Source organism: Gracilinanus agilis, chromosome 6, assembly GCF_016433145.1.
Source record: "Gracilinanus agilis isolate LMUSP501 chromosome 6, AgileGrace, whole genome shotgun sequence".
Taxonomy (NCBI): Eukaryota; Metazoa; Chordata; class Mammalia; order Didelphimorphia; family Didelphidae; genus Gracilinanus; species Gracilinanus agilis.
Genome location: NC_058135.1, coordinates 189,711,621 through 189,726,094, shown reverse-complemented (window position 1 = coordinate 189,726,094; position 14,474 = coordinate 189,711,621).

Genomic DNA, 14,474 nt, shown 5'->3' with positions numbered 1-14,474 from the left:
CCTCCTGTCTCTAGGCCTGGCTCTCAATCCACTGAGCTACCCAGCTGCTGTAGTATGGGTTTTGTAGGCTTCTTCATGGCACCATCTCCAAACAGTTCACTCTCTTGATTTAGGGAGGTAGCAAGTTTCTTATCCTAAAATTACTCTGGAACAAGAAAAAATTTATAAATCTAGAATTTTATGACAAGAATATAATCCCCCCTAAGAAGATGTTGACCAACACATGAGTCACCATGGGATACATGGCTGAGTTATCAGGTGTATGAATCAATTGTCAAAAGAATATCAAAAACATCAAAAACCTAAAGAAAAAAGAAAAAATATAACTTCTAGATGAAATATAAAATATCAAAGTCTCATATGTAAAAATTGTAAGTAAAGAAAAATAAGCCTAAAAACATGTCCTTGAATCAGGGTCAGATTAAAATGATTTGTGTACCAGAAGATTGTAATAACAATTTTAACAATGTAGCACTTACCCATTGGTAGCCAGGACTACAGAAAATTGCCATACTATAAAGGAGAAAGAAAAGGGACTAGATTTTTTAAGCAGAAGGGAAACAGCATTCCCTGGTCTGTTTTTCCCTTTCCTCTTAGGGATAGGGGAGCCAAAATGGCAGCCAAACTGAGGTACTTGGTAGAAGTCTGTATTTGGCAAGAGGGAATCCTGTGTCTGACTTTGTGAAAAGCTGCTTCCTCAAACCCAAAATAAATTCAAGTCCCCTGTCTTGGCACAGAATCTCATCAATCCCACTGAAATTAGTTGACCTCCCTGACTTTGTGCTCCTTGGCACTGTTCAGTGGTTCTTTTGTGATCCCTTCTCCTGGAATCAGACACAATCATTAATCAAAGTCCCATAATATTTAACAATCAATAGTAGTTTTCAATAGTCCAAAGCTTTAGGGTAGGCACTGATATTAGGGCTAATGGGCATTCTAAACTTATCCTAGTGCAAAATTAAAAAAAATACATTATTATTGGTAACGTGTGCTTCAAGTACAAAAAATGAGAGAAAAAAGAAAACTCAAATACTGTATTGTACATACAAGGAAATACAATAACATTTTTTTTAAAAATCAAAAAATATATAGTTCACAATCAGCAATGCACTGTGTTACCCACAGAGAGGCACATACAAAGATTTGTCATCCAAAAATGAGGTCCATTTCCTTTTTAAATAGGCCATGATCCAGTGTGAGTGCATATAATTTTCACCAATAACAGCTTTATAAAACAGTAGTATGGCAGCTAATGTGCAATAAAAGAAGTTTCGAGATCCCCAAAATTCTGGTGGAAGGGTAGAGAAAGCTGAAGAGTACAAATATAAAAACCCATCTAGGGGTTAAAAAGACCCCTGGGAAAATCTTCCCTTTTCCCAGATGAGATTATAAGCCATCATGGGGTAACTAAGCCCTTTGGGAAACGTCCCTCGTCTGGTATGAGATTATAACAGCCATAAAGGCATGTACTTTATATGTCCCATCCATTGCAATGTGAAGGCAAGGAACACAATAGTGAAAATCACTTCTGATGTCTCTTTAATTATATTTTTATAAATGAGGAGGTGCGGAATACAATAGTGCTATTGCACTTCACTTCTACTACTAAATAGACCCTTACCTCTTGTTACATATAAATCAAAGGCAGGTAAATGATAAGTCAGAGGTAATGGTGCTACTAGCTATCTGAAAACCCCTTAAAATCAAATTGAAATTTTTAGATCATTAAATTCTCCAAAAATTGCATACAGGTTGTAACCAGTTTGATGGAGTCCATTCATCATCATCTATGTGACAATTAGCAAAGGCAAAAAGGAACAAAAGGCCATTAAAGCAACATGTGACCTTGATGAATCTGTTGACAAACCCAGCATCCATAAGGACTATCGTTTTGCCACGGAAAAGGGTTTGTCCAAGCTGTTTATGGATTTTTATAATGGTATTTTCTCCAGTCCAGTCATAGGGGGAGGTACAAATAAAGACAATGTAACAGCACATATAGCTAATGGCCAAAACATAGTAGCTGAAATTGACAGTGCAACAAAATATATTAGATTAGATCAATATGTGAACTTAAAATAAAATCTTAAAACAAACAGTCACCAAATACAATACATGTGACAGGATGTGAGCAATCAATCCAAGAGTCTTTTTTTCTAATTCTGATAGCTGCATTACAGAGACTCTTCACTATTTGGAGGGTAACAAACTGAAACAGTTAATATCAAAAAGCAAATGGAGTCTGAAAAGGCTTAAAATTCACCTCCAAACTCTTTAAGGTTCCTTCCCCTCCTGAGTATCATCATCCATATAGATTCCTTTGGTCACACTTCTGGGGTTCCCCATACCTGCACTGAGCATACTGTGGATGAACCCATATAGGATGTGTTGCAGAGACTGGGCAGGCCAAAATGGCAAGATGGTATAGGAAAATGAATATCCCCTCTGAAACTTGGAATTACTCAAGCTAATAGCAAGGTATCCAATCAGAACACCCAGGAATGTTAGGAAGAAAAGACATCCTAAAACTTTGGTAATGCACTTCTACTTCCTGTACATAAGTAGTACTAGTCTAGCATGTAATGGCTAGGAATTTAGAGGTTTGGAAGAGTAACCTTCCTTCCCCTCCCCACTAGGGGTAAAAACCAGTGGCCACAGGAAACCTTAGTCCCCACCCTCACAACCAGGAGCATGGAAGCCCCACTAGGTTAGCCAGGCTGGGGTTGAGGTAGATAGCATGTAAGGGGCTACTTCTACTGTGTTCCCCCACTGAAAAGTGGTTAGCACAGGCTTGAGACCCCCCCATGGGTTTAGGTAGTGGTAGCCCAAGGGGATTTGAATCTCACCCTTCTGGCAGGAAAAATAAGGTGCTTCCAAACAGCTTTCAGACCTTCATGCAAACAGCAATGTTAGGGAGGCTGCAGTGTGAGTGACTGGAGTGATGGTGCAATCTGAAGTAGTTTGTGGGCAGTAGAAATGGAGGGAGGCTTCTAAAGCTAATCACTCCTTAAAATCTGCTCTACATTTTACAGTGGAGCTAGAGTCCTATAACTCCAGACTTCTAGTCACCAACAATGTAAAATTTAAATTAATATCCAATATCTCCAAGTATATTTTATAAGATTTATTAATAATCACTTGAAGTAGAAAAATATAAAAATAAAATGTAAAAACCTGATTAAAAAAACACCTGAGTAAAATTCTCCTGCCTCTCATCTCACCCCACCTCCATAGTTGCATTTTTGGGAGAAGAGATAGAGGGTGGGGCTACATACAACTTATATCCTCCCTACTTTAGCATGTAATGTAAGAAGGAACATGGGAACCTGGGAAAGAGAGTTTCTGGGGAGAAAATTCTAATTATACAATGCAGAAGGAATCTCAGAAGAATAGAGATTTCTGACCTTGAAAAGTATGCTTTATATAATTACCTGGATTAATTTTATTGACAATTACATTTTACTCTCTGTTTACTTTTTCTCTCATATGGCTGGTAAATGATGATGTAGCCAATTTCTACAGTGTTTTCCCTTTCACTATAAAACAAGATAGAAATCATTTGCTTTAATCTCATTCAAATAGGAAGTTCATTATTTAAGTGCTGAAATTCTCTCACACATGATTGTTTGAACTCAAATGGCTGTAACTTTCTAATAATGTTCTCTCTTGTTTTGAGATTAGTGTTTTCAATCTTTGAAATCACCAGGTAAACTAATATAAATGATTAGAAATTGTGTGACCCAATTCCAAATACCCTAGGGCAATAACAATATCTGTTTTAATTACTATAAAAGCATTAAAAAATTAGGATGAACAAATTGAAACATCAGTTAAAGACACATAGCAAACAAAATATTTCATTTAGGCTTTCAATAAATTTATGAGGTTACATTAATGAACCTTTCAAAAAGTCCCAATCATAGTAAACCTATTATAATAGAATTGTGGTATCCTGTGGGGAACTCCCTTCAGATGCTCAATAGCAGGAACAGAAAGGAAAATTAAATATCATACTTCAGTATACTTTTCCTGCTGGCAGACAACATAAAAGATAATAGAAATTTGGAAAAATGAACCCTATATATCATGATCTGGATCTGCACTATTGATCAGTCAGTAGGAACCAAATTATGTGGAAGGAAAAAATGGACCATGCAAATTACATGTTCTAATTAACAAAAACGGACATTATATATGATCATTCAATCTATTTTTATGACTCATGAACTTTACATTTTTCTATGCAGATGAGCCTGGCTCATAGATTCCAATTCAAATTTTCAGTATTTGTTCATTTTCTTGAATGAATTTAAATATAAACTACCATAATAAACTGGCTACCTATGTTCTCAACTTTATATCTTTCAACTTCACACACATTCAGATTTTAACTTACTCACATTGTTTGAAAGTGAAATGTTTTCATTACCCATTGAGAAAAATACTAAAAATATCTTTTTAGGAAAATATTCTGAATCAGTTCAACAACTGTTACTGAAACTCTACAGTTCTCAAAACCCTGCTGTAGACACTGAAGAGAGATAGAAAACAAGCCAAAGCAATAATGAATGCCTAATTTTACAGAGTTTGTAGTAAAAAAAAAATAAATATATATATATATATATATATATTGCTCTTTAAAGATGAACTTTACTTTTCCTTTTTAGATATTCCATTATTCTCCACTTATAAGAATGTTTTCATTTCTCTTATTATCAGGAAAAGTACTGCTTTTTGAATTATTTGCTATTGTGGTTCATTTATAATTGTATCAAATCTATAAAATCCAGAAGAGATTCCTCTCCTTCCTTGCTAAAATTTCATGTTCTAACTCTTATAATAAAACTAGTCAAGACCAGGGTGTCCTTGAATCAAATACCTTATTTTATCCCCCAGAGTATAATTGTTAATAAAATATGTGAGATATACACATATATGTATACATAAACACAAAATGGAAATATATATATATATATATTTCCATTTTGTGTTTAGATTTGTTGAAATAGTAAGAAACAAGAGTGAGTTAAATTTTTTATTGCTTCACTTGGCATGACTGAATAAGGAAGAACTAAAGATGAGGCAATTTAATTTTAACTGGTAGTACTTATGAAGAAAAGCATAGTACCCATAAATACTCATCCATGGAAAGGCAATGATATTACTAAAATCAAAACAATAGCATCATTTGTTTTGATACTCTAAATATTTTAAAATTTAGCAAGCTTTAAAAATTAATTTAGGATTAATTTTTTGCTATTGTTACAAACCAAACAAACGTTTACAAACAATAAGTATACAAATAAATAGATAAAAGAACATCCTTTGTAATATAAAGTAATTTCAAGAAGAGACAGATTACTAACAATTGTGAGGATCAGGAAAATTCTCAAGGACAAACTAGCATTGATTGTTCAATTCATAGTGCGAAACATATCCACAATAATGGAATTTAGTATTAGATGCCTTAGATTTCTTCAGTGATGATATCAGAATGGCAATATTATTTGTCCCAGCTTAAGGTAATCACCACCTCTGGATTCATACCTTTCATAAGGTTTTAATCATATGTCTTATTGTATTGTGGCTTACATTCTCAGCTAAGATATTTAATGGTAAAAATCTTGTTTTTTTTAACCTTCTTATCATCCATATCGGCTAGCAAAATGGTCTTCACATAATCACTCCCTCCATAGATGTCTATTAAATTGCATGATGGGTGTATATTAATATTTTCAATATAAAACCACTTAACAGGATGATCCCATCAGAATTATTCTAGTTACTAAGTAAAAATTCTAGTTACTTAGTAACTAGTAAAAATTCTAGCTACTAAGCAAAACAAATTGAAAAATAAGAAGTTGGCCAGCCAATTAGTCAATAGTAAACTTAGTAATGTGCCCAACCAAGGCAACTCTATTTAAAAAGAAAATATCTGTGATTACATCCATATGATATCAGTTCTCTTCCATGCCTTAGTAGCTTGTCTTAATGGGATAATATAGTGGGAAAAAAAAAAGCATCATTTAATAAACCACCTCCTAAATATAAAGCCCTTTGTATTTAACATAATTCTTCATGGAAACAGAGATAAAGTCTCAGTTTTCAGGGCTGTACTTGAAACCATTAAGTTTATCAAAATCTCTAATAGATTGTGTTATTTTTTATGACGTAGCCTTAGATAAGATTACCTTGATGCTCTGATGATGTGTCTCCCTAAGAATTTACTAAACAATCTAGCCCCAAAATATTTTTCTTGTCTTTTAATTGTGCTCTTTCCTTTTGAAGGTCAAGATAAAATTAGTAACAAGGAATAATAATTAATTATTTTACAGGTGCTACCTGTGTGGTCAAACAAATATATTCCACTTCCAATTTATGTATTTATGGAGGGAATTCAATAATTCACTTCATTTCAATTTAACAAATATTTATTGAGACTATTAAGATTTCTTAGGGATACAGACCTAGTAGCAGTATTTGTAGGCCAAAGGCTGAGGGACTATTCTATAAAAGGCACTGAGTGTGGAGAAATAAAACTAAAATGGTTCTTGTCTTCAAGGAGCTTATATATAACTGTAAGATGAAATATGTAAATTGAGAGTTTGTGACATACAATAGAAAAAAAGCAGATAGGCCAGAAAACATATTTTAAAATCCTAATTTTGTACATTTTCTCTGCAATTGGATCATGAATTACTTTAATTCAAAGACTATATTTTTGCCTTTTAAAGAAATAATCCCCCATAGCATTGTTTCTTCCATATATTAAGTGATTAATAAATGATTGTTAATTGACTGACCTCTGACATTACCTGTCTGACTTGGGCAAGTCGCTTGACTTCATTAGGATGCAAATTATTCATCTGGTAGATGAGAGGATTGAGTTCGATGACCTCTAAGGTACCTTTCAGGTCTAGTGCTTTTCTAGGGAATCTGAGCAGAATGTCAAATCTGTCATCAGATAAGTCCAAGGTCAAATATCAAGAATCAGGCAATTCATTACAGAATTCTCATAATTCAACACTGAGGAACTTGTAATGAGATGACAGGAACAATGGATTTGTCTGTGTTCCTTTCCTCATTGATAACTATGCTGACCTCCCTAATCTGAAAAGAAAAGGTGTGACACAGTAGGTCAAGTAAATGCCTCAGGGCAGGGTCTTGTTTATGGAATGAGTCATGAAATCCATGTCATCTCTCCATCTCTATCATCTCTTTTTCTGTGTGCTTCATGACAATGTATATCTTTTCCTTACAGGAATACTGTTCACATGTTTTCCTACTGAACTATTGTAAGACTGTAATACAAAGTATGAAATAGATAAATTCCTAATGCCACTTGAATTCTAAGAAGAAATCTTTCAAGATGCTTGTAAAACTTCTGTGAGATACAGTGCAATGATGATAAGAGTACAGGTGCAAAGTGATTTCTATAGGTTAGATCTGAGCCTATAAAATGAAAACTTACACTTTTATCACCTGGTTGTGAACTACTTGAAAACACCATGCCCGGTCAAATGGCTTCAACAGGGCTGAAGTGTGGCAATATCAAGAGTAAAATGCACCAGACATTTTATAAGAGAAAAAAGAAATCTTTTCCTTGGGGAGGAACAAATGCAAGTGGAAGGAGAAAGAGGAAACATAATCCAGCAATGTGACAAATTTTGCACTTGAAGGCACAAAGAGATGTATGTTTACAAAACATATTGTATGGAGCTTCTTAGATAAGTCACAGATTTTGACAGTGAAAATAGCAAGATTTTTCATGGAAGAGATATAGATATTTTAACTGCTTAGTGGTAAATCTACCTAGTGAAGGTAAAGACTAATGTATTCCCAGAAATCCTTCACATGCAAGCAATCTGTTCTTGTTCCAACAGGATCTATAAAAGAATGTCTAGGGAAATGCATGGTCTTTTTTTCCCTAATTGACAAGAGTGGAGTATTTGAGGCTAAATTACTTTCTAAAATTTTAAGACTTACCTAAAGATTAATTATAATGCCAGATTTTAGATATATAATGTCTATTTAGCCTGTGCCAGAAATATATTTATGAAAAATAAACTCACCATTTTCAGTATTTGGCACCTTAAATTCAGTATGTCCCCAAAAAGCTTGTTTTCCTTCTTTTCACTGTATCTTTATCTATTGGACTCTTTCTCCATTTCTCTTTCTCTCTATCTCTATCTGCCTCTTCACTTCCCCACTGCCAATTTTTCTATGTACTTGAACATTTTTATTTCCGTTATTGGCATCATAAGCATCTCAATCATTCTGAACTATTTTAACTCTTTCTTCTATCTAATATGCCATAAATTTGGGAAAATGGCACTTAGATAAGCAAGTATAACTCCATGGGCAATAGGTACTTTATCTAAAAAATAATTGGGTTGGTATTTATATTCTCTTCCAGCTATAATTCATATGATAAATCCTATTGATTCTACCTCTAAATTATCTTTCTTACAAATCTCCTTTTTACTGCTATTTCTTCCATCCTTTTTTGTACCCTTCTATCCTCTTACATGGAATTTGTATTCATCTCTCTACTTTAATATCAACATCTCCAACCCATCTTTCACCCTGATGTGAAAGTAGACTTTCCAAGACTCGTGTTTAATCACATAATTTACCCAATCAAAAGCTTCAGTGCCACCACATTGCCTGGAAAATAGTCTGAAATTCAAGAATTTCCCAAATGAAAAAAAATAGCAATCTGTTTTTAACATATTTTACTTGCTTTGAAGCCACAAAGAACTACCAGTTACTTCCTGATCTTATCCTGTCTTCATCTATCTCTTGTTTATTATGTAGACTATAGACTAAACATAGATTCCCCCTACCTCTGTAGTTATTAAAAATCTTCTCTCTGAAGTATAGCTTATAAACCCCATGTTCCAATCCCCATACTTAGAAAACATTTATTTTTCATAGAATATTTTCTGTTGATAATTTCTGTACTTATTATACTTTGATATGTATTATAGTTATATTCATACATATCAGTTTCCTCTTTTAGATTATAAACTCTAAAGGGTAGAGGGTGTATAGCTTTTGTTTCTATAACCCTAGCAACTAGCATATAGGAGATGATTAATGTGTGTCTGTTGACTTGCTGAACTGAAATGAATGTTTAAAAGTCAGCTAATACTCGAAAAACACTTTTAAAAAATAACATGCAACATGTTTTTAAAGCAAAACACATGAGCATTTTCTGTTGCCTAAAATATGAATATTTTTATGTTTTTTGGTAGTGAAAGCAGCAATTTTATTTTTTCCCTTTAAAAAATTCAATGTAAAATTTAAAGTTCATTCTAGTTTTTAGGATAATATTACTTTAAATGATGAATTACCTTTTTAATAAATGAGATAATTCCAAAAGTAATCACCGTATCTGATTAATTTCTATTGTGGCTGTGTAATGTAAGTTTATTAGCTCAAAAGTATGTTGATTCAAATTTTGCTCATTGTTCATATGTTTGAGGAAAAATTCTGTGCCACGTTATGGAATAAGAGGCAAAACGTTGATATAAGGAGGTATAGAGGGGAATAACTGAGGTAAGGGATGAATGGATAGTATATAGGAAGGTAAGGTAATGAATGGGAGTATATAGGAGGGGCTGCTCAAACAGGCTAATCACTGAGGCTTGAGATGGAGGGTACTGGGAGGAAACAGGCTGGGTTCTTCAGGAAGGAAAGGTATCTGTATGATACAAGAGGAATTGGGCCAGTCAGAAATGTTTTAGATCTGGCTGGAGGGTTTTTTCCTGAAAATTTCTAAGAACCCTTGAGGACTCCTCCCTGCCAGTGAAATTGATGTCTGCATGAAGTCTTGGCTGGGTACTTCCTGCCCAAGATGGATGCCTAGGTTTCCCCCAAGAAATAAAAGGAAAGTAATTTCTTCCCTCTTCACCCTTTATCTTAATATTCAATACAATGATTCACCAGAGGCTTTTGTGTAGGTAACAAAGGGGATTTATTGATGTTAGAGGTAGGCTAAGAGAAAGAGGGTTTCAGGGTTTGTAGCTGCTGCTAGGGAGAAAGCTGGTGCTGGGGGAAGGGTCACAGAGAAGGAGGGTCAGATTGAGAGAGGCCTGCTCTCTTAGTCAGGAAGGTTTCACTCCCTGAAGCAAAGGTATTATCAGATCACTAAATAAGGGGGTGGTTTGATTTAGGATGTCCTACTTGCCTATAAAAGCTAAAACCCTGATGTCCAACCACCAAAACCACCCTTCCTCCCAGGGCCCAGAGGGGAAATTCAGGGAAATAGTAGGGATGTAAATGGAGAGATCAGGGAGAGGTCCAGAGAAATCAGGCTAAGTCCAAATTTCCCAAAGACAAAAAGGCACAGGTAAAGGCAGAAGCCAAAAGGCAAAAGCTCCAAAGACAACAGGCAAAAGACCCTCAGTTGGAACCTCAGGACTATTTATAGAATGCGTCTCCAACTGTTTTTCTGTGAACATTCTAAAACTTCTAACTGCCAGAGCTGCTGCAGTTGATTTGCAAAAGCAAAAAGCTTCTGCTGCAACCCTGCATTACAGCCCTTACATTTATTTCTTAATATCTTTGAGGGGGGACTTTTTAAAACATGAATTTATTTGATATGGAAACAAAAATTATGAACCATCCATAGAATTTATAAAATACGTCTAATTCTTTAGCTTTAGGAAAATGCTTTCCCTCATAGAAACTTTCTGGATGAGAAGTACACTTGATATTTGCTCCTATGTATAAAGCTACTGAGATGATGATATTACTTAGGAAGGATTTGAACTTAGGTCTTTTGAATTAAAATAAAGTATATTTTCAATTATTATACTCTACACTAAAAAAATGAACAGTTTATCAGAAGACCTGAGTTCAAAAGCCCAGTTCTGCCATTTATTATGTATTTGATATTGGAAAATCAATTGACCTATCTAGGGCTCAATATCCCTATCTGCAAAATGAACTTTTGGAATAGATGTCTTCTAACATTCCTTCTAACTTTAAATCCAAGCTATTCTGACTAATGATCATATGGTCCTAGAATGATTTTTTTTTGTCTTGAGTACTCAGAATGCTTTCAGAGATACGCTTCTTGGGTTTCCTCTAGATTTTTTCTTTGAAAATACAATTAGCCCTTGATGAAAAAAATAACTCTAATTCTATATCCACTGTGCCACCTAGTTGCCAATAATTATAATCATAGCATTTAAATTTACATAATATTTTACTTTCTATAGTTTTATATATTCTATCTCATTTCGTCATCATAAAAACTCTGTGATGACATTATTATTCCATTTCACAGATGAGAAAAATTGTGACTAAGAGGCTAAGTGACATGCCCAGGGTTATATAGCTTATAAGTGTCTGATATAGGATTCAAATTCAAATCTTTCTAACTCCAACTCGAAAGATTTATCAATTGTGCAAACTTTATATGTTTGACATGGAGATACAGTTAAGAATCATATGATTCTTATCATAGGATGAGAAGGCACAGGTGGTATATGGTCTGTCATATTTGAGAGAATACAATATACACAGAGGTGTTTAGGTGTGTATGAATATAATGAAAAGGTTGTTTTTTTAAGCACCAGGTAAATTACTGAAATAATAATTTAGAGATTAATTAATAGTCTATATAAAAGGATGGAAGGTCCACAAAGTTGTGAATCATAAACTAATGAAAATAAAGTGTCTTTCCTCCAGGAAGAAATATTTGTCACCAACTCATTCTGCTATATCTTTCGAGAAAGGACATTTGTTCTCTTTATTTGGTTGTTCTTTGAACTTCACATTTTGCTGATATTAAAAAAATCTGGACATTGAAATAGATTATATTTAGAACTCCTCCACAATGTAGTAGAGACAATTGTATTCATTATGATATTATTTAATATTGTTTCTAAGACAGCTCAACTAATATTTCACTTGGGATAGGGGATTCAGTTATTCCTAGCATGTTGTGTTACATCCATTAAGGAATGGGTTTAAACAGAGACTAGATGGACAGAACTGTTTATTTAAAGTTAAAGTCATATAGGTTCTAGAACTTATGTTTAAGTTTTCAGACTTCATCTATCCAAAAGAAGAATAGATAACAGTGGCATAGATTTCCTTAATTAGATTTTATTCCATTTAATATCTCTTAACGAGAGAAATACAATATTATAGTTGTTCACTTAGACCAGTGATTCCCAAAGTGGGCACCACCCCCTGATGAGTGCTGCAGCAATCTAGGAGGGCAATGATGGCCACTGGTGCATTTATCTTTCCTATTAATTGCTATTAAAATTTTTAAAAATTAATTTCCAGGGCACTAAGTAATATTTTTCCTGGAAAGGGGGCGTTAGGCCAAAAATGTTTGGAACCATTAATTAGACCTTTGCAACTAATAAAGAGTCCAGTTGAAAATAAAAGTCTTTTCCATCATCAAATATAAATTTATATTGTTCCTTTTGACTGTTTTGTAGTATAAGCAATTAATGAAAATAAATTTTCTTTTTTGGGATAACTTCTATAACCTTCCTTAAACCTCCCCCATTAAACAAAGCTGTCTTCTTTCTATGCCATCCATGGTTTCCTGACTTAAAATTAGGCTTGTACATTCATCAGCATAACTATGTCACTCTTGAGATGTTTGGTGCAAATATTCTCCAAGACACTTTGTACTTGAGATATTTCCAATTACACTTTTTTAGAATGAAGATGACTTTTTTGATGCCAAACAAATTATTTATCAAATGAAGTTCAAGGACTTAGTTATTTTTATGTCTCCAAAGATTGTCTTAATTTATCAGAAATATTTTTAAAAGAAATATTGTCAATAGAAAATTTGTACTCCCCTTCCCTTCTTCGGATACTTGATTTTTTCAAAGACTTATTTTAGTGCCTTTCCCTCTTGGTTTAGATTTGACATCCCAAATAGCCAAATGAATAATAATTATGAGGTGAATCATCGTTTAATTGTCAAATACATAAATATCATCTAAGTTATTGGTATCATTGTTATTATTGTAGCCTGTGAATTTTCTCAACTATTCAATAAGATGTTTCCAATTAACTGAAAAGGGAATTCTCATGTCATCATTAAAGATTATAGGTTTATACATTACCTGGATTTCTGTGCTTAACTAAATTTTTGGCTTCTGTCTAAGGTACTCATTGTTGTAAAGAGTGCTACACAACCTTTCTGAATGAATTTCCTCTTTCTAGGGAAATAAGTATTTTTTTTGTGATTGTCTATTCATACCAATTTATTACTTGAGCCACTATTTTATCTCTCCTAGAAATCAGTACCAACTAATTTCACTCACTAAATTGTTTAAAAATATGAGAGAAGATTAGTCACTGCAAATAAAAACTTTACCACAATCTGGAAAGCATTTGCAAATATACTTTTTATATAAATTGACCATTCCTTCCCTTTTAGCCTGTACTTTATCACCTCATTATACTACTGTCTGGGTCCAAGGAAAAGGTTTCAGGTAATTCAGAACTGGAAAAAAAAACCTGAAGCATCATTTAGTTAAAGGGTTTTTAAACTTTGTACCAGAAAGCTCTTTGGTAGGCTGCTAGACTTATGCACCTTTTTTCACACGAATTATGTCATTAAATACATAAAAACAAAATACAGAGTTTAGTTAGTCAATAAGCATGTGTGGAATGTGTAGCCTATTATGTGCTGGGGACAATACTAAGTACTAGGAATAGAAAGAAACATAAAAAGGCTATGCCCTTGAAGAGTTCACAGTCTAATAGGGAAAATAGCTTTCATAGTAATTTACTTTTCAAATAGTATTTCTTTTTATACTTACAACTGTTCTGAAGTTATTATTACCATTCCCATTTTAAAGATGAGGAAACTGAGGCAGACAGAGGTTAAATGACTTGCCTAGGATAAAAATTTTATTATTTGAATCTTTATTTAAATTCATATTTTCCTACTTGCAAGTCCCATATTCTACCCACTATGCATTTGGTTGCTTCAAGGAAACTATTAAATATAACAAATTAGTTATCAAAATATTTAATTGAAAAATTCTTAGATGTCAAATTAAAACTTCTCGACCTTGATCTTATCCAACAGTATAATTTTGGAGAATGAGGTAATTGATACTCCATAGGTACAATATCTTACCAAAGTCATTCAATTGTATGAAATGGATTCAGGTTTAGCACCTTTGTCTACTAACCTAAGTCTATTGACCAGTAAAAAATCCAATTCTTACCTTCATCTTACTATGTTTTTTTCCTCAAGCCAACTCCTTGTATATATACCTGATTACATGAAAAGAAATAGATTAATGAAAATATAATGTTTGTGACAGACCAAATTTAAGTTTTATATAAGCCAGATAGGGAGAGGTATAGTAATATCTCTCTTCAGATGAATACATTATGAAGGTTTTTCCAGGCTGTGTAGCTGAACTGCCATCTTTCAACTAGAAGCACTATACTTGAAGAAGTGTTTTACTTGGTAT